General features: G+C 44.4%; 1 protein-coding gene and 1 long non-coding RNA gene across 11 annotated transcripts in view; one reads left to right on the top strand and one right to left on the bottom strand.

Annotated features, from left to right (window-relative positions):
• The window catches only part of LOC102558349 (poly(rC)-binding protein 3), a 929,340-nt gene that overhangs the window by 767,501 nt on the left and 135,585 nt on the right, over nt 1-26,254 (bottom strand). The window lies entirely within an intron of this gene.
• The window catches only part of LOC132250634 (uncharacterized), a 46,649-nt gene continuing 28,826 nt past the window's right edge, over nt 8,432-26,254 (top strand). For both annotated transcript variants that reach the window (XR_009462228.1, XR_009462227.1), the window contains exon 1: nt 8,432-8,636. This is a non-coding gene — a long non-coding RNA (uncharacterized LOC132250634). The remainder of the gene's footprint in view (nt 8,637-26,254) is intronic.

The raw sequence follows: 26,254 nt of genomic DNA, 5'->3' as shown, positions 1-26,254 counted from the left end.
TTTGAAACAAATAAGGTCTATAAAATGTTCTTGGTCAAAGTTCTCTTTAAATCAATTTGTCCTTTCTGTACCTATGCTTGTTTCCCCAATCTACCCCTTATTGAAGATGTGTATCTTAGAAAACAAGAAAAAATTCTCTCATAGTTATTTCTACTGATGATTTATAGGGAGAGGTTATAACCCACACTTTCCTCAGAAAATGGCTGTAATGTCACAGAGGAACAATGAACCCAAAAGGCAAGGAGATGTGGTATGAAAACAAGAGAAGATCTCTTTCCCCATGATCGTGAGTTCAGTAGGGCAAACATTTTTGCTATTACTTTTCCTATTGTGAATTGCCCAATTTTATTCTGCTCTCAGAGATTTCTATTGTACAAGAACTACCAGAAAGTTGAAAACTGATTTCCCAAGTCCACAACTAGACTTTTTTTCTGAATGTTAAATTGCAATATTGTTTTCATTTATTATAGTATGGTGCCTCATTGGTCAAACTAGTGCAGAGCAGTGTTAGTACTGACATAACATAAAAGACAGCAATTGTATGTGACTATGCTGCAAGTAAAGCCTTATCCAGGCTAGATCTGCTTGCAGATGACAGGCCAAATTCTCTGCAGTTGTAAAATGGTATGGCACTTTTAATGGCGATAGATTTGCAGCAGTTCATATCCACCAAGAATATGGCAGGAACTTATTCACTTATACAGCTTAAAGACTGATTTCAGAATTACTGCTGGAAGAAATTAGTACTCTAGGCTTCTGTGGCTCCAGAAAAGCTGTTCATTCTCCTCTGAAAATAAGATATTTTGTCTTATTTTCAGAGGAGAAGGGTTCTGAAGAAAAAACAATGCACATATCAAAATATGCCAGTTCTTAAATGCAAGTTAGTTACTTCTATAGGTGTCGGAAGGGGGGGGGCTAATGGGGCTTAGCCCCCCCAAATTCGGGGCAGCTGTATGGCCACAAGGAAGCCCAGCCGAGGGCTTCTGGCAGCTGCAGCAGGGGTGGGGCGAGGGGAGAGGTAGGCACTGCCCAGCTGGGAGCAGAGGACTGACCCACAAGCAGCTTGTCCAGGGGGGTGTGGCTCCTGCTGCAACATGCACCCCAGGAGACATGGTGGGGCACATGCACCTGATCTGTACAGAGCAGGGCAGACTGGTGCTGTGGGCTGGGGCCGGGGCTGTGCTGAGCTCTTCCTGGAGGGGGGGCTGTGCGGGCTGGGGCGGGCAGCAGTGGTGCTGGGAGGGAAGCTATAAGTGGGGGAGGCAGCTGCAGCCACCCAAAGATTCACCATAGACCACCCAACCCTACCTCCCAGTGCCACTGCCACCTGCCCGCAGCGTAGCATGCTCCCCCCAGCCCCGCCCACCAGGAAGAGCCCAGTGCTGCCCTGGCTCCAGCCCACAGTGGCTGCCCACCCTGCCCATGTGCCCCCCCATACCTCCCTGGACACATGCAACAGCAGGAGCCTCCATCCCCTCCCTGCACCCTATCCCAGCTGTGCAGGGCCCGGTGGCATGGGTGTAGGGGTTCCAGGGGCTCCATCCTCTCCAGTCTGGTGGTGCAGCTGAGGCTGTCTCTGCTCCAGCCCCCTGCTCCGGGCCCCCCCCCCCCGGTGATGCAGGGCTGGCTCTGGTGTGGGCAGGCAGCTGGGGCCAGTGCTGGGATGGGGTCGGTGGGTTCATTGGAGCCCAGGCATGGGGAAAGGGGTGGCTGCATGGGCGCAGCAGGCCCCAGCCCTGATCCTGGGTCTGGGCCCGGCTCTGCTCCGCTCCCTTGCGATCATTGTCCAGTCCCAGTCCCAGTCCCTCTCCCTCTCCCTGCACACTTTCTTGTGTGTGCTCTTATGAAAGCTACTCTCTTGAACAGAAACAGTTCTGCATTATAAATACTTGCTCACACAAGGAATCTCACTGAACTCAGTGCAACTAGTCAGTGAGAGAAGGCTTGTATAAATAGTTCCTCAGTTTTTATATCTTTTATCTAACACACTGCCAAAAATACTGCTGATAAGGACATTAGAAAGGTTATACTGGGTCAGAACAGAGGTCCATCAAGCCCAGTATCCTGTACCTCACAAGGTACATCTACATGTGCGCTTTACTGCAGAGTTGACTAATTAGCTCTGCAGTAAAGTGTCCTACCATCTACATGTGCACCCATATTAGGGCACAGTAAATTAATTAATTTCAGTGTAGCATGGTACTGTCCGGGACAAGTACTATTCTGTGAAAGAGTAATTTATGCTGCCTCATTGCATGAATAGACAGTGACTGGGGCTGGCTGGTGCATGAGTGTGCTACAGTGTGGGGGCTGCCTGCTGGCTAGTCTCAGACTGTAGCATCCGTGTGTCCCATCCAGCTCCTCTGCTGCCTGATGTTGTGACCCAGACCCTGCGGCTGACCGCCTGAGCATGCTGCCAGCCTGGCAGCATGTCTACACAAGATGCTAGAAATGCAGTACTGCAGCCGTGCTAATGTGCAGTATAATTAGTCTAGAAGACATGCACTGGCACTACTGCACAGTAGCACTGATTACAGTTCATTAAGTTAGTATCTGTTATTACAGGTACTAAACTTAATGCACTGTAATTACAATGCATTAATGAGCATGTATACATACCCTGGCGCTGCTCCACCCTGACTCTTTCTCTGAAGTCCTTTCTCTGAAGCAAGCATGTATTGAACACAGCAATTTGCAAAGCATACGACAGGGAACTACCAAAAATCTATGCATGAGCTAAGATACAGCCAAGTAAAACACAGCATACACAACTTAGTTTAACTTAAAATGTAAAGCAGAAAGACAAGAGAAAGCTTTGCATAAGTCTTAATAATCCTGATGGCAGAGTCTCCTTATAGCTAAGCATTCGAAAAGGCTTTGTTTAGGTTTTACAGGTTTTTCTTTATAATGTAAATGTAGCTTTCTGCATTCTTTGGTCTGCAACTTCCCTCGACTCCATTTCTAGCACATATGATTGATGATCGTCAGGTCTTTGCCTACACTTCCCACCTCTCAGTCTGGTCCTGCAGGTCTTAGCTCTGGGCTTACAGGTGCAGGTCTTGCCGCTCTTCCCTGCTCTGGGACAGGTGTGGAATTAATCCACAGTGGAAGAGGTCTGGGACAGACCTGTTTGAGCCAAATCAGTTAAGTCTGATATTGCATTCAACCAGGTTTCTCTCAAGCCAGTTTCAGCCATTTTCAAACTGGTTTATGTGCACTGAATGTCTGTTCTGTTACAGATTTAAACCAGTTTCTGATTACTTAAACCAGTTTATGTGTAATGTCTGTCCCTAGCCAAAGGGTTGACAGGAAGACACCAGTTCTTTCTACAGGGATGGTATTGCTTCAAGTATTTGTTGCTAACTTGGAGAGGAGCTGAGCAGTGGTGTGCAGAACACCTGCTTGAATTAAACATTCCCCAGTTGCCTGCGCCCACCTAAGCAGAGACACACCTAACTTCTGCCTAGCATGAACACCACGTGCCTCCGGGGGCTGGGAGGGGGGATATGGTGAGCTCCGGCAGGTGGTGGCAGTGCAGTCAGCGGCAGATGCGTGATGGTAGTAAGCGTGGAGCTGCTGCAGGCAGCCACATCACTGTCAGCAGCGGGGGTGGGGTAGTGAGCACCAACCAGTTGTTGGCTACCCCCTACAGGTGCTGCTGGCAGTGTCGGCAGCGGCCAGTGGTGATTGCAGACTGCCTGCAGATGCCACTGGCAGTGCCGGCGGCAGGGGGGGTGGTGAGCAGTGACTGCCTGCAGGCGCCACTGGCAGTGTTGGCGGTGCCTTTTTGTAGGGGTGTGCTGCCATGCTCAGGGGGTGCACATGCACCCCCTATGCATTGCCAATGTTGCCTAGGTCCCACTGGCCACCCAAAATTAGGTGGAGCATCCCCTTCGTTTGATGTGCTCAGAACATATCAAACACATGCCAACATCTTGAGTCTCCCCCAGATGCAACTGTTTTCTTTTTGAGGCATGGATGGAGTAGGCAGCAGTAGCACTAGTGCTGTCCAAATTTATGTAATAGCAAAGTGGTTAGAACACCAGCCCAGGAAGCAAGGCACCTGAGTTCTAGACCCTCTGCCTGAAGGCATTCAAACCCACGTTTCTCATGTCATGGAAAAGTGCCCTAATTACAGTCCAGAGAATCAGATGTCCTCTTCAACACTCCTTTTGGTTCTATGAACCTTCATCTTTAGCTGCATAGTAACATGCCTTCAAGAAAAAGGATAGAGTGATTCTCTTGCTCCAGCTCCCCTGTAGCCAGATGTTTACAACTCTCACCAAAGGCAGAAGGAACCCTAAGACTCCTGTAAGGCAAGCTCCTCTATTGCCTTTTTTAACCTGCTATAATTTATTCATCTGTGTATTCTGTCAGTTTGCATGCTGTTATGAGGTGCCTAACTATAGAGGGCCCAACAATGAGTTTGAAAGTCCACCAGACTAACCAGAAGGCACCTAAATCCTTTATTGGCTCTAGTCATTCAACTGAATTTAAAAGGCTCCAGTTTTGACCATAGGAAATAGAACTGCACTGAAGATGAGATATTACTTTTTCCTCATAACTCCTGTAAATGAAACATTTGTGGCCCAATATTACAAGCACTTCATGACTTTCCCTTTGACCTCAACAAGGAGTGTACGATACCTACTGTTGTTTTGATTTAATTCTCCTCTCAGCTGCAGCTGGGGATAGAAGAGCTCTCCTTGTGATAAATTTCCTTTCTGTAAGATTATAGACATTAACAATGAAAGAAAGAAATACCAAAAATGTATATTACTTAGACAAAATAATGGAAACCATAAATCACTCAAGTGACAGAATTAAATGCAGAACCTTTAATTATGCATTTAATCATTTACTAGCTTTTTAAATTCCCTGTAGTAATAATGTTCAAACTGCTTCAATGCGAGTTGAATTTGAAGACATTTTTTGTTTTCTATGCAAGGAGCCAAAGTAGTATAAATATTGATACTCCTAGGAATATTTGGGATTCTTAAATCCAACTTTCATTTATATTTATAGGGATCGACACCTTTATTGCTTTCAGTCACCAGTACTGACCCTTACTTAAAAGCAGTGCTTATGAGTCAAAGCCTACAGCACATATCCATTGCACAGAGGACTATCTTTAAAAGAAATATACAAAAATTATGAATTGGGGAAATAAATGGGGAGTGAGGAAATATATTACCAGATTAAAAACAGATAAACTGATTACCAAAGGACTACTGCATTTTTTAGAAACTATACTGTTATTTATTATAGTGTTTGAATGTCCCCTGATAGTTGCAAAGATACTATATCATTTATTCTTTTTACTATATTTTACAAAGGTGCTATATCATTTACTACAATATTTAGTACAGGAGAATGAAGGGTTTACAGCCCAGCATATCACAGTATTGTTGCTCCACTGCTGAATGATGACAGATGTTTGCAACCTTGCAAGTCAGCTTTTTTTACTGAAGGAGAAATCAGTAGAGCCTGTGTATATTCTTTGCATAACTTGTTTCAATTATACTATTTACACGTAACCTAGAACAAATAATCCTAACTTGTGGAGCAGTAGAATAGTGAGGGGTGGGCTAGTGGGACATATGAATGGCAGCTGCTACCACTGCTGGCTCACCTATCACAGCTGGCCCAGCTCTTGTTTGTGCCCAGGGGGCAGATGCTGGCTCTTACACCTGTTTCAGTCTTCAAACAGACAATAGTTACTAGTTTCTGAGAGCCATTCTCTCGCAAAAGATAGTTATTAGGTGAAGACAGTTATTTCATGGAGTTCCTCTTTTATTGTTCTGTTATAGGGAATGAAGGAGGAATAGCACCAGGATTCCCAGGTGGGGTGGGCTCCTGGCTGCAGGTGGAAGAATTTCAGTGTGTATCCTAACCCAAATCCTTCCCTAACACAGATCCCAAAGTCATGTGGCATCCTCAACAACTTCTAGTGGAAGAAGCAGAGAATTACAGAATGGGGGAGATTTATGCTTGGAGTGGCCTGTCTGCTCTCATAGGAGATCATGCATAGCTTTTATTATGGTTAGCTAAACCTGCAGCCCCAGATACCAACACAAGAAGCAAGGGGGAGTTCCCACTTTTATACAGAAAATCATAGGAGTTTGGGGCACAAGCCAACAGACCAAAGGAAGGGAAAAGGAAAAGGTAAAGAAACATCAACACCGTGGTAACATACATGCAGCACCTTAATTTCCCCCATGCACCTAGGGAGGTCTCCCCAAACAAGCCTTTAGTCCCTAGAGTACTCAGACAGCAGCCTGCAGCTGTCCCCATGGTTGAACCCAGCTCCTTCAGTCTAGGGTCCTGGCTGACTGGGCCAGTGAGATTTCTAGCTCGACTATGCACTCCTCTGTGTAGGACTGACCAGGTCCCATGTGCATGCTGCTCTCTTTCCCTTACTCCCACCTCAAGCTTCCTCTTCCTTTTTCTGTGCCCCACAGCCCCTGGGGGTTTCTGGGATTGTAGTCCAAATTAACAGTCAGCACAGCTCTACAGACTGCCCCTGGTTGCTCCTGCTGTTATACATATTACATTCACATGACAATGGTTTCTGTATCGATGCCAACACCTAAACTGCATTTCCTTCTCTGACACAACTTCTGTTATTGCCACATTAGCTCTCTCTTCTGCATCTGAGGCCTCTTAACGGGGCAAAACGGAACGGATCCCTTCAGGTACCTGTAACCTTCCACAGTTTTCCAAGCTGACTCACTTATACTTGACAGACCTTCTGACAAGTCCCATAACCTACTTGTCAGGAATTAGAGGATGAAGCCCTGACTACTTAAGTCCAAGTTCATTTGCATTTGTTTCCCAGCAAACTGACTTTTTTTTTTCATTCACTAAATTCCTGTCCCTTCAGTAGAAAACTAGTTATGGAAAGGTGCGAAACGGAGATTTCAGAGAACAGCATAGCTAAAAACATTTAAGCCATGGGAAAGATAGATATGCTTTCTATGGGCTTGATCAAGGATTTCTTTTTTGGAATTGGATGAAGTCTATAGCTGATGGTCTCTCAGAACTGGTAGTTAGATGCCTCTGTATTTTCTAGCAAATATAAGGCCATTAACTGAATGATAAAAAGCCATGGCACAGAGCTCTCTGTTTTGATGCACAAGTATTCCAGGCAGTACAGGTCCCTATCTATTTATTTCTCAACATACTCTGGGAACCACAGTCAGTGATCCTGGAAGCAGGGGAAATTTCAGCCACCTTCTACTACAGAGCACCTTCTCTTTCCATGCTGTGGAGCCTCAACAAATTCCTGACAGCACCTTCCTCAGGATTTCTTGCTGTGAAGTTGAGGAGCTTGAGCTAGTATATGGTGCTGTGCACACCAACACCAAGGCGGCCTGTGGGCCCAGAAAAGGTTCCTATGCCTGTTTGTTTAGTGGGTAAAAATACCTTACCCAGAAGAGAAGGGTAAGTGAACCCCCATGAGAAAGTGTGGGTCATGAGAAAGTAAAAAATCAGGAACCAGAAGCTGAATGTAGTAAATGAGGACAAAGGAATGGTCTCTCTCCTGTCCAGTCAGACCTGTGAACCAGTAGTCATAGCATTATGTCTTCAATAGAGCCAATAGAAGCTGTTCAGAGAAAGATGGACAGGATAATAAAACATGGCAAATGGTTTAAGGACCAGAATCAGACTTCCTGGGCAGCAGAAAGGAGGCTCTGCAGGGTCTCAGCCTACTCAGAGTGGGAGTATGTAGAACAAGCAAATAAATAGCCTGATGAGCTGTCAAAGCATGGAGGGAACCAGGCCTAAGTGCTGGTTCAAATAATCTATTTCCTACCCCACGTACTAGGAAGCAGGAGCTTTCTCCACCACCACCTGGAGTAGCACCCAGAGACCCATCCGGGTTGTGGCATAGCTGAGCACAAAGAGGTGTCAAATATCTGAAAGGCTTCCACAAAGAAGAGAGAGAAGAATTAGTCTCCCTTGCTACAGAGGGAGAAACACAAAGTCAGCAAAGCAGTTTTAGATTAGATTTCAGGAAAAGAAATCCCTACTGTTAGAACAGCAAGCCAGTGGAATAGACTGCACAGGGAAGTTATTGAATTGCCTTCATTCAAGGGAAAGCTTCATAAGCACTGGAGCAGGATGGTTTAGAAATAGCCATCCTGCATTCATGACCCAGATGCTTCGAGGTCCTTTCCAACCCTGAAATTCTATGATTCTGTTAGGTGTAAAAACTCATTATGGTCAGTTATGCAATCAACTAATCACAGGGTATAGTTTCTTATTAGGTCCTGGGACTTATTTTATGAGGGTGTAATTACCTTACCTGGAGAAACTCATTCAATTATCTTTTGAACATGTTAAACACTCTTGAGAGTGGAGTTTCCATACATTAAGGCAGGAAAAAACTAGTTAAGTACCCTCTGAGCATCTCAGAAATAATCCTCTTCAGATGAGGACTATCTCCAGTTGGTGTTAGGCAGCTGATGTTTTAGTAACTTCAGCCTGCTCCAAGAGGCCAATACTAGCAATTTGTGGCCATCCAGTATCTCAGGAGGCACCACTCCTATCTCCTCACATGTGGGCTAGCTATTATCCACTGCCCTGAACTGAGAGCTAAAGACAGATGGGCAGCTGCAGAAAGTGAGAAGTGGGTGAGTAGGCAATGTGGGGAAAGAGAATCTGAGATTCCTCTTATCCACTGAGCTTATTTTTAATTGCTCATGGGACAAAATATTTTATTATTGATTAAGTTAACGCAGGTACTTTGGCAAAATGTAATCAGGATAATCATATAATTTGGGACTTGCTACCTTGTGTTCCATAAGGAAATAAACTGTAGGTTCTGAGTAATGTGAAATACAAACTTTTCTAAAGGTATAGTCTTTAAGAGTTTCTATTCTCAGATCTGGTTATACTTTTCCATTAAAATCAGAGATGGACACACATACTTTTTCAGATGAGCAATTTATTCACTGAACAAAACATTCTCATCTATTGGAACAGTCTCCTATGTATGGAAACTATTTGCAAATTCCTGCCAATTTTTTTCAAATATTTTTGGGCCCCCAAATGAACATTTTCAGAGAAGTTGAAATGATTCACTGGTATCCTTGCTAAACAAGATGTTTTGATTTACTTGAAATTCTAAATGTATTTGAATTCAATTAATTCATTTTAAAAAACCCCATGGAAATAAAATGTTTTGTTTTGGTTGCATGAACTGTTTCATTTGGCCCAAAATGATTTTTTTGTGGCAGTAGTCTGAAGAGAGACATGAAAAATCTGTTTTGGGAATGTGTTTGATTTTTTTTTTTTTTTTTTTTGGAGAACACCTACTGAAAAACAAGAACAAAAGTAATTATTTGCAGTTATTTGTGGTTCTTTTAATATTGTAGAGAAATGACCACCTTCTCCCCTAGGAAAATGAGGAAAAAGAAAGCAAAAATTGAAGAGAGGCACTTTTGTAATCCTCACACTCTCATCTTTTAATTCTCTCTCTTTTTGGCAAAGATACTGTCCTATTCCATTAGGGAAACAAAGTGGGGTGAATGATCCCTCTCAGTCTCACTTTTTAATTTTTTCAATGAAAAAATGGAGTAAGACAGTGAAAAAACAAACAAACTGGATTTCCCCCCAGCCAAAATGCAAACTTTTTTTGAAAGGACTGAAGTAAAATATGCATTATGCATTTTTCCATAAAATGCAGAAATATCTGCTAAAAACATTCAACAATTACATTTCATTTTAACTTTTCTTTTTATGAGGAAAATTGAAGACCATGCCTGGCCCATTTTGATCTATAAATCCTGGTGTAATTTTGTCAGTTATGTGCCGTGTTTTGGTTGTTGATGAGCCATTTCTTTACTGGAGCTAACAAAGACATGAATACTAGTGATGGTTAGCCTGATCTGTTCCTACTGATTTCTTGACCTGATGACATGCTGCAGTCAAGGGGTGTTCACTGGAGTTTGAAGCCATAAATACTCCCTGATCTGCTAATACCTGAGCATTGGGGAAGTCCCCTGGAGCAGATTAATATAGTACTCAAGATGCTCTTAATTATGTCAAATATCAGCCACAAGGGCTGTTTTGAAAGCTGGGGATTAGTGAGACATAGGGATCTTTGCTCCATCCCCTAGTGACAGAAGTTGAGCATACAAAGAACTGCTAGGGTGGCCTTATTACTTCACCTGAGGTTCCTTCTGCAGGACAAACCAGTGTAGAGTACTAGGTCTTTTCCAAGAAGCCAGAAACAGGACACAAACCTGTGCTCTGCTTGGCTTTCCATTTATCCTTGTGGATAAATGTTAGCCCATGGTATTTTACATGGCTGGGTAAGACAATAATCTTAGGCAAACTACTGAAGTATTTGATAAAATGTCATATATGTTGACCTTACTTAAAAGAGTAGTCAGTCTTCTCATGAAATTTCCATTTGTATCCCATACATGATTGCTACTGTCATTTATTTTAATGCAATTTGCTTCTACAAAGTACAACATTTGATATTGCACTCATGCAGCTTCTTTGAATTCAAGGAAAACCACAAATGTGCACCCAAGAGCAAAATATGATTCAGAGGCACTGTGAGCAATAATACAAAAATAAGATGGCACACTCAATTAAGCATGTGCTGAAATGAACTGTTTGCCACACATATCCATGAGTACTCTTCCCGTAAAGTATGAAATAAATCACATGCTTCATTGGACTTACCGTATATCTAAGTTCCTGTAATGTCATTTCACTGAGTGTTTTCAGACAAGCTAAGCCTTTCTTACTACAATCTTTTCCAAAAATAAAACTTCTGGTCATTGGACAACATCCATCCCCAACCTACTCTTATCACAATAGCTGTGCTACAAAATAGAGCTACTGTACACCCTCTTTATTAAATGTAGGAAGTAATCTGGGACACAAAAAATAGTCTATAGGATACCAATTTTACCTCTCCTATCAGTTTGAAAACTAATTGGATGAATGTTCACATGTTCAAAAAAAAAAGTCATTACAATATGGCTCTCAAAAAGTTGGTGACTCTTGCTAATGTCCTATACTCCATATTTTGGCCTTGCTGAGGAAGCTATTATTTAAATCCCTTACATTTGTCATCCAAAACAGGCTTTATTATAAAATGCCTTGCCTTTCCATAAAAGATGTACAATTGATTAAATTGGATGGCTTGTCCTAAAACACTTACATGATTGCATGCAAAGAAAACAGATGGCCTGCATCAGAGTAATTTGATTTCTTCCAGTAAACATTACTCATGCTATAGAAAATGCTTATGTTGATCTCTTTCAGGATGATGTGTGTGCTTTGCATCTCTCTTTAAATGAAGCCTGTAATTCTGCTCTAGAAATGGCAGAGCAGCTCCGATTTCCCGACAAATCTAATAAAATCAGGGAGTCTAATGCATCATCCCTCACTTAAGAGTCTGAAAGCATAGAGATTTATTTTAACTTTTCTCCATGCTATAAGTGCTGAATAAAATACCACACTATGTTCTCATTCCTCCATTTATAGAGCTTTACTGCATCTAAATAAGAAAATCTCTTCATGTAGGAGAGAAGAGCAAGCTCTGTAATCCAAAACACTAAGGTATTTTCTCTTCTCAATTCAACTTTATTGTTCTTGCTGGGAATTACACAGGTGGATTGTGAAGAGAAAAATATTTTACTGGGTTTTTTTATCTCATTCTTTCCCTCAGATGCTAAAAACAGTGCAAGAGGAAGCGCGGGCTCATTTTACTCAAACCATATGCTTCCATAATGCCGGATGAAATTAATTCCTTCATAACTGCCCTTCACGAAGCACTGTTAAAAGTCCTGGACCCATAGTAGTGAATAGGAATTTGGCACCTGATTTCATTAGGACCAGAATTTGCCTGTACTTCAGTGGTGCATGTTGCTTTTTGTAGGTTTTTTCAAGAGGAGTGAGTTATATCATTAATGTGTGCCCTGAGTAACACTGGGCTTGTCTGGTATGTAGGACAGATCTTTGCGCAGGGATGAATTTCACCCTTAATGGGAGCCTCATGTGAAACTAAGTTGCACAGGGGCTCCATATCAGGAAAACCTCATTAAGCATTATTATTTCCCAGGAAATGCAACATCTTGTCCAATTAGATTACTCTAGCTTCAGTTGATCTGTATAGAATTGAACCATCTGAATGAGACAGGGCTGGATCCTGATCATTCCTAAGCATCTGCTAGCAATACTCTCCACTGCTGCTATTCCTGATAGAGCCAAGGGCTTTCACTATCTCCCAAGACCCCTTCCAAAACTGGGCTCTTCATTAGGTTCTCTAATATGGCATTGTACTGTTATTTAATGTTTTGTTAAGAAATCTCCTCACTCTCATATAGCCTGTAAATTAACTGTCCTAAAATAGCTCTATGACCACTACAATTCAGTAAAAATATCTGCATGCTTATTGTAAAGGTTCATTACAATTTTTGGAGCACATGGACAAAATTTACTCAGTAAATTTGTGTGAAGTATATAGTAGCATAGTTATGGTTTCATCAACATTTAGGCCAAAAAGGACCATCAGTTCACCTAGCCTGACTTCCTGAATCACTGACTAGCTGTGCTTCTACCTCTCTCCCCTTCCTAAACCTTTCTTCCCCTCTGCACTATTATTGTCCCATTTTTGAAAGAGCTCAGTAGTAACTGCAAACCTTGTGTGATTCATCATCCAGCCTACGTGAGTCAGATTAATATTGCCAGAACAGCCCTTTCTTATAAATTTCCCTTCCTCCTATCTGGCTGATCTGTATTACAGCATTTGTTACTTGCAGGTAAATTTTGAATCCAAGCCCATCCATCTAGGCTGTTGAAGCTTATTTTTTTTAATCTTCATTGTAAAGTGAACAAAAGAAAAAAACAAAGCAGTGCGAATCCCTGTCTTGCAACCAGTGCCCTGTTATCAAAGCGCATTAATAAAAGCTATAACAAACATGAAAAACAGAGTGTAAACAAGCAGAATAAATGAGGAATCAAATACAATATCACGCCGGAAAGGTCCAGCTAGTCAAAACTGACAGCTCTTAGATACAGGGAGTTCTAGTGTGCCCACCTCAGTAAAAAGTGTAGAATAAAACAAACATAATAACACTGAATAATAATGATATCAAATAGAAATCTTGGCACTGAATTTTGGTTTGGATATGCAGCTGGAAGTTTCAATGCATAGCTAAAGTATTAGGAACTCAATATTTGCTTCCTCTGAAGAGTGGAATATTCATAGTTTCATATGAATTAGGTCCAGAAAGGACCATTGGATCATCTAATTTGATCTATATAGCATGGGTCATTATATCCCATCCAAGTACCTAAGTCAGGCCCAAAGACATCAGTATTTCTTTCTTGCCTTGACCCCTGTCTTTCCCACCATTCTAATATAATAAAAGGCTTAGTCTGTCTGTCTGTCTGTCTGTAATGCTTTTGCCCAACTGCGCATGCACTGACTGGCTGGGTGGCCGGGGGCGGGGCCAGCTGAGTTAAAATGGGAGCCCCTCCCCCGTGCTGCCTCCTCCTGCAGCCTCCAATGCCATGGCTCCCTCCACCCCACCTCCACACAGGCCAAAAAAATTTTTTTAATTGGGTAGAGCACTTTAAAAGTGGCAGGGCCAGCTGAGGAAAAGGAGCCCCTCCATCATAGTGGGGTTGGACCAAAAGGAGGGGGGGAGGAGGGGGAGCGGGGTCAGACTCAAACAGGGGGGAGAGGGGGAGCAGGGTCTGACCCAAACTGGGGGTGGAAGGGGTTGGGTGGGGTCGGACCCAAACCAGGGGGGGGAGGGGAGCAAGGTTGGACCCAAACCAGAGGGGAGGGGGAGAGAGGGGTTGGACCCAAAGTGGAGGTGGGCAGGGTTGGACCTGAATGGGGGGGTGAGGTTGGACCCAAAATCGGGGGAGGCAGGGAACTGTGGTTGAACCCAAAGGGGGGGTGGGGTCAGACCTGAAGTGGGGGTGGAGCAGCGTTGGACCCGAACTGGGTAGAGGGCCACAGAGTTGGACCCAAAGCCAGGGAGGAAGGGGGGAAGTGGGGGAAGAGCAAAAGGGGGGACAGGGGAGTGGAGTGGGATTGGACCCAAAGGGGGGGTGAGGGGGGCACAGGGCTCCATCCCCGCTGGCTCCCCTTCCCTTGTCATCCTTGATGGGCAATTTGCTAGTTGTACTATATAATGGTGTCAAGCAATTATCATATTGTTTTGATCAAAGAAATCAACCCCACATTTTCAAGTGAATGTTCAGGATAAACAGCTTTCACTCCATTCCCTCTTTATGCAGATAATATATTCAGTGTTTTTGTGAGAATCAACAAAAAAAACACATGGAAATCAGGCGTTATAGAGGACATGTAATGCAATAAATGCCCAATGATAGATTAACCCTTGTGTGTAAATTAAGCTTTTACGGTTCCTTTTTTTTTTTTTTTTTTTTTGAGGGAATAAAAGGTCAACTTGTAAACAACACAATTTTTCCAATTTCTAGCAATAAAAGGACAGATTGTTGCCCTAAGTTAAATGATTTCTTGGATCCCCTTAATAATCCATAACTGGGTATTTGACTTTAAACCTAACAGGAGTCATTTTGTATCAGTTTTGTACAAGCATGTTTTCCCATCTCAGTAGTACAGAATAGAAATGGCTTCTGTTCCAGGCTCCCCACTTCCACGCTGCCTTTTGTTGAGTTTCCATGATTCTTAATCTCACTGCACATAACACATGCTAGCTCCCTTGAAAGCCTATGTTCTGTCTACCAATTTTTGCATCCAAAGTCTTTCAGCATGGCTAGTACAGAAGATTGCACCCACCAGTTGAATCTTCAACATGGATTTTAATTGTGTCCCCCTTAACACCACCATATCCACTTGCACCATGAGTTCTATAAACATCAGATGAAATTATTCTTTCATTTAGATTTGCCTCCAATTAAAACCATTTGGTGAATGTTTTTTACTTTCTGGCAAGCATCTGTTTTACCAGGAGCAGATTAAGCAAGCCTGTCTCTATTATTCTAATGGTGTGGGAGAACATATAAAATGTACTGTGAACTATAGGCAAAATGACTGTTCTGAATTATACTCCAAGAGCTCAGTGAGCTCTTGTAGTGATAGAAAAATACCTCCATTTCAATAAATAAGTAATTTTGCAATTTCAATTATTCCTTATCCTCTGGATCTTAATGTCATTCCTGCTAGGGGACTATGTACTGTTTTATCAATGTACGCTCTCTACATGCAAACGTTTCCTGTATACTATCACAAATACCTCTCCCTCATCTTGCTGAATCGTGGAACCAACATAAAGATAACCATAAAGAATATTAACTTCATCAGGACAGATTAATCTTCTGCAAGAATTTCTTCAAAGCACTATATATGTTGCTGGGTAATTAAAGACAATGATTTTAGGATCAAAATTTCAGATGGCTTCTGAATTTGGCAGCAAAGTTAATACATACAATTTGTTTGTATAAAGGGTTACTGGTGGAGGACTGTACACCTCAGGGCTATCTGGCACCCAGTCTGGATGTGTAAGGACAATATGTGTACACATTGAAGGCTTTAGTATCCTCTCACAGCAACATAACACCAGTGAAGTGTTATTGATCTTATTGGGATTATTCCTTATCTATATCAGTGCATGTATGAAATGAAAGTCAGACTTTACTATTACAATCCTGCTCTCATTGAGGTCAGTGGCAAGAATCTTATTTCCTTCAGTGGGGGAAGGCTTAATTTAAAGCCTTTCCCCCCATTTTTTTTCTTTTGAAAACTAGGAAAAAGCCCTCTTGTTTTTTCACTCTTCACAATTACCTAATGCAAAGGAATGATGCCAGGTTCCATCATCTGCTAAATTACTTTGGTCAACTCAATTTCTTTCTCTTTGTGATGCTCCATAATTCTCCAGTGCGCAACACACTGGGGCCAGTTGAAGATAATCTGCAGAATCCCCACTGCATAGTGATATTTTTTACACTGGTTGTAAAGTTGGGGAAAATAGCTTACTGATCCTATAGCACCTTCATCATCTTCTGTAGCTATCTCCTACTTCATAGCTGTGCATCTTTGTGCCTAAAGAGAGGAGCATGTAGGGTGAAGGGTGAGGAAAATATCTGAGGAGCAAATGGAAGAGGACAGAGCATGCTGATTTTGCTTCTCTGTAAAGCAGCCTGTCTTCCTCCAGTATCATAAGCAGGGATCTGGGTTTTTTACTTACCTTGGAAAAACATGGTAAAACCTGGATTTTCGCCTTTAAAGGAGAAAATATGGGAAACAGTGGGTTTCCCTTTTCAGGCTGGTATAATTCCAACATGCACATGGCCACCAGGCAGCCTGGAGAGCAGCTCCCCACAGGTAAGTCTGGAGAGGGATTGAGGCCCCCCTACTGAGGGAGGGAGCTGGATAGGGTCAGGGCTTGGGCTGGTGCTGCTGCCCAGCTGGGGTGGTGTATGGGTCTTGGGGTCCAGGGCTGGAATGTGCGGCCGCAGGGCCCCAGCGGGGAGTGGGATGGAGCTGTAGGCAGCTCGTCAAGGAGGCGGTGGTGGGGATGTATTCCCCTTGCTGCATGCACTCCCAGAGGGAATGGGGAGCACATGCCCCCCAGGTTTGTGCATGGGGCGGGGCTGGATGCGGGTTGCCCACTGCAGGCTCAGGCTTCCCACCATACTGACCTCCCCCTCAGTGGCTCAGCAAGCGCAACCCAGTGAGGAAGGGCAGAGCGTGGCAAGGAAGCTTGTGCTGCTTCTGCAAGCCCTGTGCCACCATGGTAAGATGCCCCCTGCCCACCTGCCAGCAGTGGGGACAGCAACACAGAGTTGTGCCCCTCACTGCTGCTGGGAGGGCAGGGGGTGACTTGCCAGGGCAGCATGGTGCTCCCAGGGGCAGCAATGAGCTTCCCTGACCAGCTCCCCTCTGCCCTGTTGTGCCGGGGCCCACACTCTGGGTCATGGAGGCCCGGGGGGGAGGGCAGCAGGGTGGGGAGCCCCAAGTTCACAGCTTGCATCCGTCCTTCCCAACAGGCTTCACTTCAGCCATGCCACCCATGGGGGACGGGGAGCTAGTCTCCATACTCTGCTCTGCAGCAGCAGCCACTGCCTCCACAGGCAGCTGCTGGGGCTTGGGCACTGCTGGGGGGATAGGGGGAGGCAGCTGCAGACCTGTGTCCCTAACCCCGTAGCCTTGGCAGCTCAGGGCCCCCTCCATCAGGGCTGGGGAGGCAGGGGTTGTGGATGGGGTTTAAGGGGCACCAGGAGGGCTGTGGGTGGGGAGTGAAGGGCACCAACAGGGCTGTGGGGCTGTTGGTGGGGAGTGAGGGGCACCAGCAGGGCTATGGGTGGGGAGTGAGGGGCAATGGCATGGGCAGGACATCAGCATATCAGGGCTGCTCAGTGCCACAAAGCAGTGGGGGAGGGGGTATAGCCCCAGCTGGACCTGGTGAGCGAAGGGGGCAGGGGGAGCTCTGATTTTCCATGATAAAAAACCCCAAATCAAATGCCAAAATGTATAGGTATTCAGTATTTATTTTATTATAGTGATTGAGGCACTGGTAGGCTTCCAATTTGCTTTAAAATTGTAAATATATCAATAAAACATTATGTTCAACTGACCTCTCTCTCTCTCGCTCTCTTTCTCTCTGGCATTCATTTTAATCACAGAAAAATGGAGATTTGGGGATTTTTAACCCATCAGAGAATTTGCAGGTTTTTAAAATCAGATAATTTGTGATTTGTAAACAGAGAAAACCAGGACCCCTGGATAAGTTAAGGCTAATCCCAGCAGTTTTAATCAACACCAGCAGATCCCAAAGTGCAGGTTGTAGCCCCCAAAAGGGGGGAAGTAAAAAGCCCCATAGCAATTCAGTGACTCCAGGTAGGTTCAGAAAAGCAGCTGTAAGCTGACTAGAGGGTGGTACCCCCCACAAAACTGAGAACCATCAATTTACACTGAGGAACCACCATGGAAATTCAAGTACCCATAGACACTTTTCTGTCAGCTCCCATGGGTGCATCCCCATGAGCAGGAATATGTGTTCCACTTATTTGTGCCACTGTTAGTTGTACCCAGGGGACACCCCTGTGTGTGTTCTTGATGTGCAGCAAGTTGCCCCAGATGTGGTAGGAGAGGCTGGAGCCAGCACCTGGGCTGGACTCAGGAGCCCTACCTGGCGCTCTAGTGGTGGCAATCCAGGCATGCAGAGCCTGACTGCTAGCCAAAGTCTGGCTCTGACTAGCCTGGCTCCAGGTTTAGGTGGTGCATGCATCTGCCATGTGCGGTGCTCCCCTTTGTTTGACACCAGGACCTCCCTGTGTCAAAAAACCTGCCACACTGCTAATTAGCAGTGTGGCAAATTCTTGTCTGGATGCGCACCATGTGTGCACTGGAAAACTGAGATCCTGGTCTTGTACATAGCCAAGGCCCAGTCAGTGCTCAAAGCACCCCCTTGTGGCCAGGACAAGTCAACAGCATTTCCATCACCACTAGTATCTTCTGTCTAGACCATTAGTTCTCAAGCCTTCTAAGGTGAAAGCAAAGCCCAACTCTTCCCCCTCACCACCACGGCTATGGGCCTAACAGTAAAGACTCAGAAACTATCCAGCCTGAGGAACGCTAGTCCCTGTCTTAGTTCCAAGGCCAGCATTTCCCCTTCTGTAAATAGGGAGGGGAAAAGTAAACCAGGCCCTCCCTATCCTATGGGGCCCTCTGTAAAACTTTTCTGCCAGTTGTTGGTAATTGGTTCATTAGTCTCAGCTGAAGAAGTGACTACCCCATCCACTAAAATCTTTGGGGCCAGCTCTTAGCGAGGGATCGATATGCCGGACCAGCTGCAGCTGTTATGGGGTAGCCCTGCACAAATTTCATGTCACTGTCCCTTGGCTTTATATTTTCATAACTTACCGCATTGACTAACCAGAAGCCTTTAACCACTAATTATCTCAGGAAGTGTAGCCCCAAGAAACTATCTTGTTTGTCCATAGGACAGGCTGGCCTTATCTGAGTGCCCAGTATTGCCAACATCAAGAAACCAAAAGTCGTGAAGCAGACTTGCTAAAAACATGAGACCAAAAAAGAAAACACATCAGTCATGGTTTCTAGCCTGTCTTTTGAGATTTTAAACATCTTTGGATTCCTCTGGAAAAGCATGCATGGTAATTTTAGGTTAAAAAGGCCACTTTTGATTCATATAGTGGCTTATACCTTCTCCCAGGTCCAGATGCAGCTTAGTCTAGATTCCTTGTACCCTTCTCTATAGGTGTCTCTGTGCAGCTCACATGCCACATCTTGATCTTATCAGTGGGTGGGTATCTGAAGTAAAAGAGAGTCGAGGTGGCAGAGTGTAATTCCTTCTGGTCTTCAGTTTTACTGGGTCTCCCAGTATGCCACTACCTGCATTTGGCCTTTTCTGCTTAGCTTCCCTTCTTGTTGTTATCTATTTCTGTTGGACTTACTCCCACCTAGTAGGTCTCCTGTCTTTCTACAGTCCTGTCTTCTTCTCTTCACATTTCTTGAACTTTTGCATAAGCCCAGGCCAATTTGGCCTTCCTTATAGTTTGTTCAGCCTTAGACAATTTTATACTAGGCCTACCCACCATCAGCTCCTTATGCAAATCTTGTCTCAGCAAGAGCACTACAGGCAGTCCTTGGACTTACGATACACTTGGTTCCTGAAAACCACATCTTAAATTGAAACGTCGTAACTCTGAACTGATTTTACCATAGGAACAGTGTTATAAATGGGGGATTGGTTCCTGAACCAAGGTCCAATACCCTTTTTTTTCAACAAAAATAACCCAGAATTTTGTACTCAATGATTTATAGATGAGTAATATAGCTACATTATTGTATTTGTATTGTAAATAGCAATCATTTTTATTTGGTAGGACTTCTTTGAGGTGACTTTACTGGGCTTTTTGAAGGGTTCTTGGCTGGAGTCCTCTCAGAAGTCTTGACTGCAGGTTTTTCCAGTGTCTTGTCTGCAGGTTTTTCTGGTGTCTTGTCTGCTTTCTTAAAGGAAGTGTCTGAGGAAGTTTGGACAGATGTTCTCCAGGGAGATGGGTGATGCAGAGAACTTGTTCACTGGGGAGGCGTGCCGTCGGATCAAGTGTAGTAAAGTTGAAATTAACATCAGAAAGTCAAAACAGGGTGTCAATTTATAAATGTCATAAGTGCCATTCATTGTAACTTGAAACGTCTTAAGTCGAGGACTGCCTGTATGCTCTGCTCAGAGCCTATCTGCCTCCTTGCTGTTGGGGCCCTTCCCTAATAATTCTCCAGGAGGCATGGCCTCTAATCTATCTTGTTCTCCTTAAAGGACTCCGCTTCTTCCCTGTAATGGGGATTAAAGGTACCCCATTATACACAAACACACACAAATGCATGGCACTTTCTGGCTGCTCAAAAGGAGACACCATTTACTCTCTGCTTGTTCCTTAGAGAGGGGAACTGCCATGCATTTTCCAGTACTGTCTTGACTCTTTTCCCTTCCTACAGTCCAAATGGTCCCTCATATTCCTTTCTTCCATACCAGAACTATAAAATGTTTGGAAGTGAATAATGAGCATTCAAAACACTCTTCCCATGCATTGAACTTCCCAGTTATTTTTCCAATACAGTTTTATGGGAGCAGCAAAATCTTTATTGGTAAGTATGTGTTTACAACAACAGATACCTTGCTAAGTGATGGTTAAGTCCTCACCCAAGCACAGCTTTGTATAACTTAGCACTTTAATTATATTAAAAATACTGAAGGATTTTAAAAATAAACAAAAATTGTATTCAAAACCCCTCAGTGTTTTAAAACATTCTTTCTTTACATAATTTCCATCCACTGTGTAGAGAATTTAATAACTGCAATGGCCATAGGGTTTTTTTGTTTTGTTTTGTTTTTTAAATTATAATTGTCCATATAATAAAAAACTGATTCATTTTTTATTTTCATTATCCACTTCACCGGCTGCCTCAGGATTTGGCCTCTGCCTTGGACAACAGCCATGTGTCCCCAGCTCTATATCTGTGCTGCCTCTGGAAGACCTGAGATCCTACCTCTAGTGCTAAAAAGAATGCCAGGAATGTAGGCAATAGGGAAGTTTGGAGGAGGACATGGGGACATTGCCTTCTCACAGAGCTCTACTCCCAGGCCCCCCCCCCGATTGTACTTGGAACAGAAGTGCTTTTCATATCACCAGGAGGGTTTCAGCTACAGGCACAATGACTCACAACCGTTTTGCGAGTTCAAAACACTGTGCAGCCTCATAACTACATGCAATGCAAGTTCAGACTTGCCATAAAGGATGCAACACCACTGGAGGCAACAAAGTTATATTAATTCTCATCAGCTCAGAACACGGTGTTTCTTCAAAAGTGCTTACAAACTGCTGCATTACCTCAGTAGAGTATCAGGTAATAGTGTAGTATGCTTGCTAGCCATATTAATTCCTATTTGATGCAATACACTTCAGCCATTTAAATTACACAGATTTCTTTAATCAAAAACTGTCCTTACTGGCAGAGGGATTATTAACCAAGCAGCTGAGGAGAGTGACTAAAAAACCCACAACAAACTAATTTTTTTTAATGTTAATCTCAGGGATTTACCTAATAAATGGAGATACACCTGACATTCATCATTTGAATCTGGACCTAAATTTCCCCAGTGTTTATGGATGATGAGTCCAAGGGTGCCTAAATGGGTTTAGGGGCCCCGCTCTAATTCATGGCACTTTACACAAAGTGCCATGAGTTACAGCCTCGCCTCCTGACTCAACAAACATTTGCCTCTTGGGTTGTGGGGGGGAGCCTTGAGCCTGCCTGCACTGGCCCTTGCCAGTAGGCAGGACCCCCCGCAGAAGCCTCTGAGGAGGCTGACGAACTGCCCCACTACCCAGCCTTCCTCCTTCTGCCCCCACCCCCCAGCTCCGGGGTTATCAGCAGGGGCGAGATGGGAAGGGAAAGGGAGCAGCAGCAGCTGCCAGCTTGGCTTGACTTAGCCAGAGCTGGAAGTGGGAGATGGGGTGGAATAAGCCCTCCATGCCTCACAGGCCCAGCCCAGCTCCCCTCAATACTTCATCCAGGGTAGCTGGGGGAGGCCCACAAGGTGAGGGGGCTCCATTCTACCCCTTCCCTCTGCCTCCAGCTCCAGCCAGGTCAAGCCCAGCTGGAAGCTGCCTGCTGCTTCTTCCCCCTCCCTCTGACAGCCCTCAGCGTGGGGCTGGACTGGTGCTTACTGCGGGGAGTACAGTCCAGCCCCACAAAATGTGAATAATTAATCCTTGAGGAAACACAAGTTCCCTAAGGTGCTCTACTTTTGAGCACCTTCATCTGATATGTCATTTGATGAGGGTTAATTTTTCATGTTATTGGCCATTTTAAAAGTGTTCTGTAGCCATGCATGTGTGTTATATCACAGTTGTAGAACAATTTCAGGGGCCCAATTATGGGAAAAATGTAATTTGTTTAAGAGCCTTATGATTTCAGTGTAATCTATCTTAGGGTACAGGATAAAAGTGGGCAAAACCTTACCTGCATTAGCTGGTTTGCAGTAGTGGTGTGCATGCTCTTATCACATGGAAATGAGACAGTGAATCTACCCTGGGACAGCACCACAGTCACTTTCAAAAATGCTAGAGACAGAGATCTCAAGAGCCACCTTAAGGGTACCTCCAGAGTGGTTTCACATCCTCACATCCTGGTGGCATATATTAATGGGAACAAGACAGTGGTGTGTACTCGAGAGCAGTCTTCCCTGGGAGTCAAGGCAATGTGGGCACCTAAATGCAAGCGAGGAGGCATGTCAGAGCAAACTCAATTAATTGAGTCTCCTGGAGTGTGGCAATTTCTGCCCTCTAGCAGCCTCCTGCGTCTCATGTATCAGTGTTCTCATACTTTAAAATGCTCTTTGGGGTGCCTTATCAAAAGCTCATTGACCAAATGTTAATTCAAGAGCCACCACCACCATTTTTGAATGTGGAGATGCTGATACATGAGACTCGGTGGTGCTTTAATTAGAGTGGCATTTGGAGCCACTCTAAGTAAAGCGCCACCCCCTCCCCAGCCCCGGAGCACATGTAAAAGTGCCCCACAGTGTGTTTCATAGTTTCATAGTAGTTAGGGGTCAGAAGGGACCTAAATATATCATCTAGTCTGACCCCCCCCCACCACTGGCCGGAGCACACGCTGGGATCACACAACCCCAGAGAGGTGTTCATCCAAACTCTTTATGAATTTACCCAAGGTAGGAGCGAGGACCACTTCCCTAGGAAGTTGGTTCCAGATCCTAGACACCTTAACAGTGAAATAGTGCCTCCTAATCTCTAACCTGAACCTATTCTCCAGCAGCTTCTGGCCATTGTTCCTTGTCACCCCAGGTGCTGCTGGGGGGAATAGGACCCTTCCTATTTGCTGCTGATATCCCCTAATGAGTTTGTAGGCAGCCACCAAATCCCCCCTCAGCCTCCATTTGCTGAGGCTGAACAGGTTCAGGTCCTTCAGCCTCTCCTCATAGGGCCTGCCCTGTTGCCCTCCAACCAAGCAGGTGGCCCTTCTCTGAACCCTCTCAAGGCAGGCCACATCCTTCTTAAAGTGCGGTGCCCAGAACTGGATGCAGTACTCCAATTGAGGCCGGACCAACGTCGCGTAGAGGGGGAGTATCACCTCTCTGGACCAGGTTGAGATGCATCTTTGGATGCACAACAAGGTGCGGTTGGCTTTGCTGGCTGCAGTCTGGCATTGGCGGCTCATGTTCATCTAGGAATCAATAATGACTCCAAGATCCCTTTCTGCCTCTGTGCTCTCAAGGGGGGAGCTCCCCAGCTTGTATTTATGCTGTGGATTCCTTCTCCCCAGGTGCAGCACCCTGCACTTATCCACATTGAAGCCCATCCTATTACCATCCGCCCACTTCTGTAGTCTGTCTAAATCTAATTGCAGCCGCTCTCTCCCTTCAAGCATGCCTACCTCTCCCCACATCTTGGTGTCATCAACAAACTTGGACAATGTGTTTTCCACCCCCTCGTCCAAGTCACTGATGAAGATGTTGAACAGTGTAGGCCCCCAGGACCAAGCCCTGGGGGACTCCACTATTCATATCCCGCCAGGTCAAGTACGACCTGTCCACCACCACTCTCTGGGTGCACCCCATCAGCCAATTTCTGACCCATCCAACTGTGTAGGCATCAATGCCACAGTCGCTCAATTTATTAATGAGAATGGGGTGAGAGACAGTGTCAAAGACTTTCTTAAAGTCCAGAAAGACTACGTCCATGGAACACCATCATCCAGGGATTTAGTTACCTGGTCATAAAAGGCCATCAGGTTGGTCTGACAGGACCTGCCTTTGATGAACCCATGCTGATTTCCTCTGGGCATGATCTCCCCTGCTGGCCCCTCACAGATGTGATCCTTTATAATTTTTTCAAGGATTTTCCCTAAGACCAATGTGAGGTTTATGGGCCTGTAGTTTCCTGGGTCCTCCTTTCTCCCTTTCTTATAAATGGGAACCATATTAGCTAGTTTCCAATCTCTGGGCACCTGGCCTGTGGACCACGATTGCTCGTATAGCCGGGCCAAGGGCACAGCAATGACTCCCGCCAGCTCTCTCTCCCGTGGGTAGAGGGCATCAGGGCCCGCAGATTTAAAAACATCCAGCCCTTCCAGAAAGTCCCTAACTATTGGATTTACTTGAAGTGCTCAAGCCTGTAGGCGAGCCAGAACTTGAGCTAGCAACCTGAGTTAAAACCCAAGTTGCCTTATCATCAATCCTCTTTTAATCTGAGTTTGTTAAATTTTATAAAGCCAACCTGAGCTAGGCAAACACTTCTTGCAGATGAAACATAGGTTTTGTATCAGGAGTTGTAGAGCATCTTCTTATAGCAAATGCAAAGCTTTGTAGCACCTAAAATGGAGCAGAATTTGGCTCCAAGATTTTAAAGAGGTCCTGTACATGAAAGAAAGATTCATCTTTCTAGAAAGATTTACTAGAAAGGGGAGCTGTTCTGGTAATTACACTGGGTCCAAATCAATGCATTTGGCACTTCCTTCCAAACAGGATTCTACTCATTTAATATAACAACTCCGGCTATCATCTGTATGCTCTGTGGAGCAAAGAGGCAGGAAGCATTTCCAGTGTATTGATCCAGTAGCTTAATGGGAGGTGGGCAAGCAGGACAGATGTTCTGAATGTCACCTAAGGGGAGGGGCTCGAGAAGGATGAAGTGAGTGGGAAGATGCCTCACCCTGCCTGTCTCACTCTGACTGCACTTCCCAGTAGCTGGCCCTTGCAATGTGTACCATGGAGCACAAGAAGTTCTGGGAATCATAGTTCTGTAGAGCAGTGGTGGAGTTCATTATTGCTGGGAGGAGAATTGACCGTATTTTTCCCCCACCAAAATCAGCATTTCCCCCTTCCACCCCTCCCCACTCCCCCACGGACATCGGTTTTGGTGGCAAAAACATGGGGTGAAAGTTTCCCCCTGCAGTAGCAAACTCCATTGCTACTCTAAGAGAACTATGATTCCCACAATACTGGTACTGTCACTGTATGACATTGCCCAGGGAATTTGGGGTCCTCAGCTGTTCATGGGGACACCCAACAATATCTAACTCTGGAGCCACAAAGGACAGAGAAACAAGCGTTCTGCAACAGGTTGAATAAGAGCAACTGTCAATCCAGACATGCACAAAGATGCTATCATACTTTGAATCACCTCATCCTAGGCATTGTAATGACAAGATGTTGTCAGTTTTTAGAATTCTAATGGAGATATTTTTTCCTTGCTGACAAAATGAAAATTGAGTTCCTCAACATAGATTTTAATATTTAAACACATTTAAGAGACCCTGCTATTGGTTGTAGTGAGGCCTAGTCTGACCCTATGGCAGGTCACATGTAACGAACGCTTACCCATAGTAACTGATTGAATAGACATTAGATAGCTAGAACATTAAAACTGGAAGTAGCAAATCACTTCATATAATCAACTAAATATAGCCACAGGTTATTCTGAGGGAAACTGCTATGGTGTACTTTTAATGGAAGCTGCACATATGTCTATGGATTCTAATGCCAGAAAGAAAAAAAACGGGGTTTTGTTTTACAAACAGAAGCCAGTGAAAATTTAAAAAAATCATTTTCATCCAAAATTTTGAGTATTTGGTGACAAGTGCCATTATGAGATTTTTCTAAACTGGATTATTGTGGCTGTACAAATGTAAGGTTTTGATATTGAAGATGCCTCATGGGAGCTGTAGTTTGGGTACACCTAA

This window comes from Alligator mississippiensis, chromosome 5, assembly GCF_030867095.1.
Source record: "Alligator mississippiensis isolate rAllMis1 chromosome 5, rAllMis1, whole genome shotgun sequence".
NCBI classification, from domain to species: domain Eukaryota; kingdom Metazoa; phylum Chordata; order Crocodylia; family Alligatoridae; genus Alligator; species Alligator mississippiensis.
The sequence above is the reverse complement of the archived record's forward strand: the minus strand, read 5'-3'. Positions and strand labels throughout refer to the sequence as shown.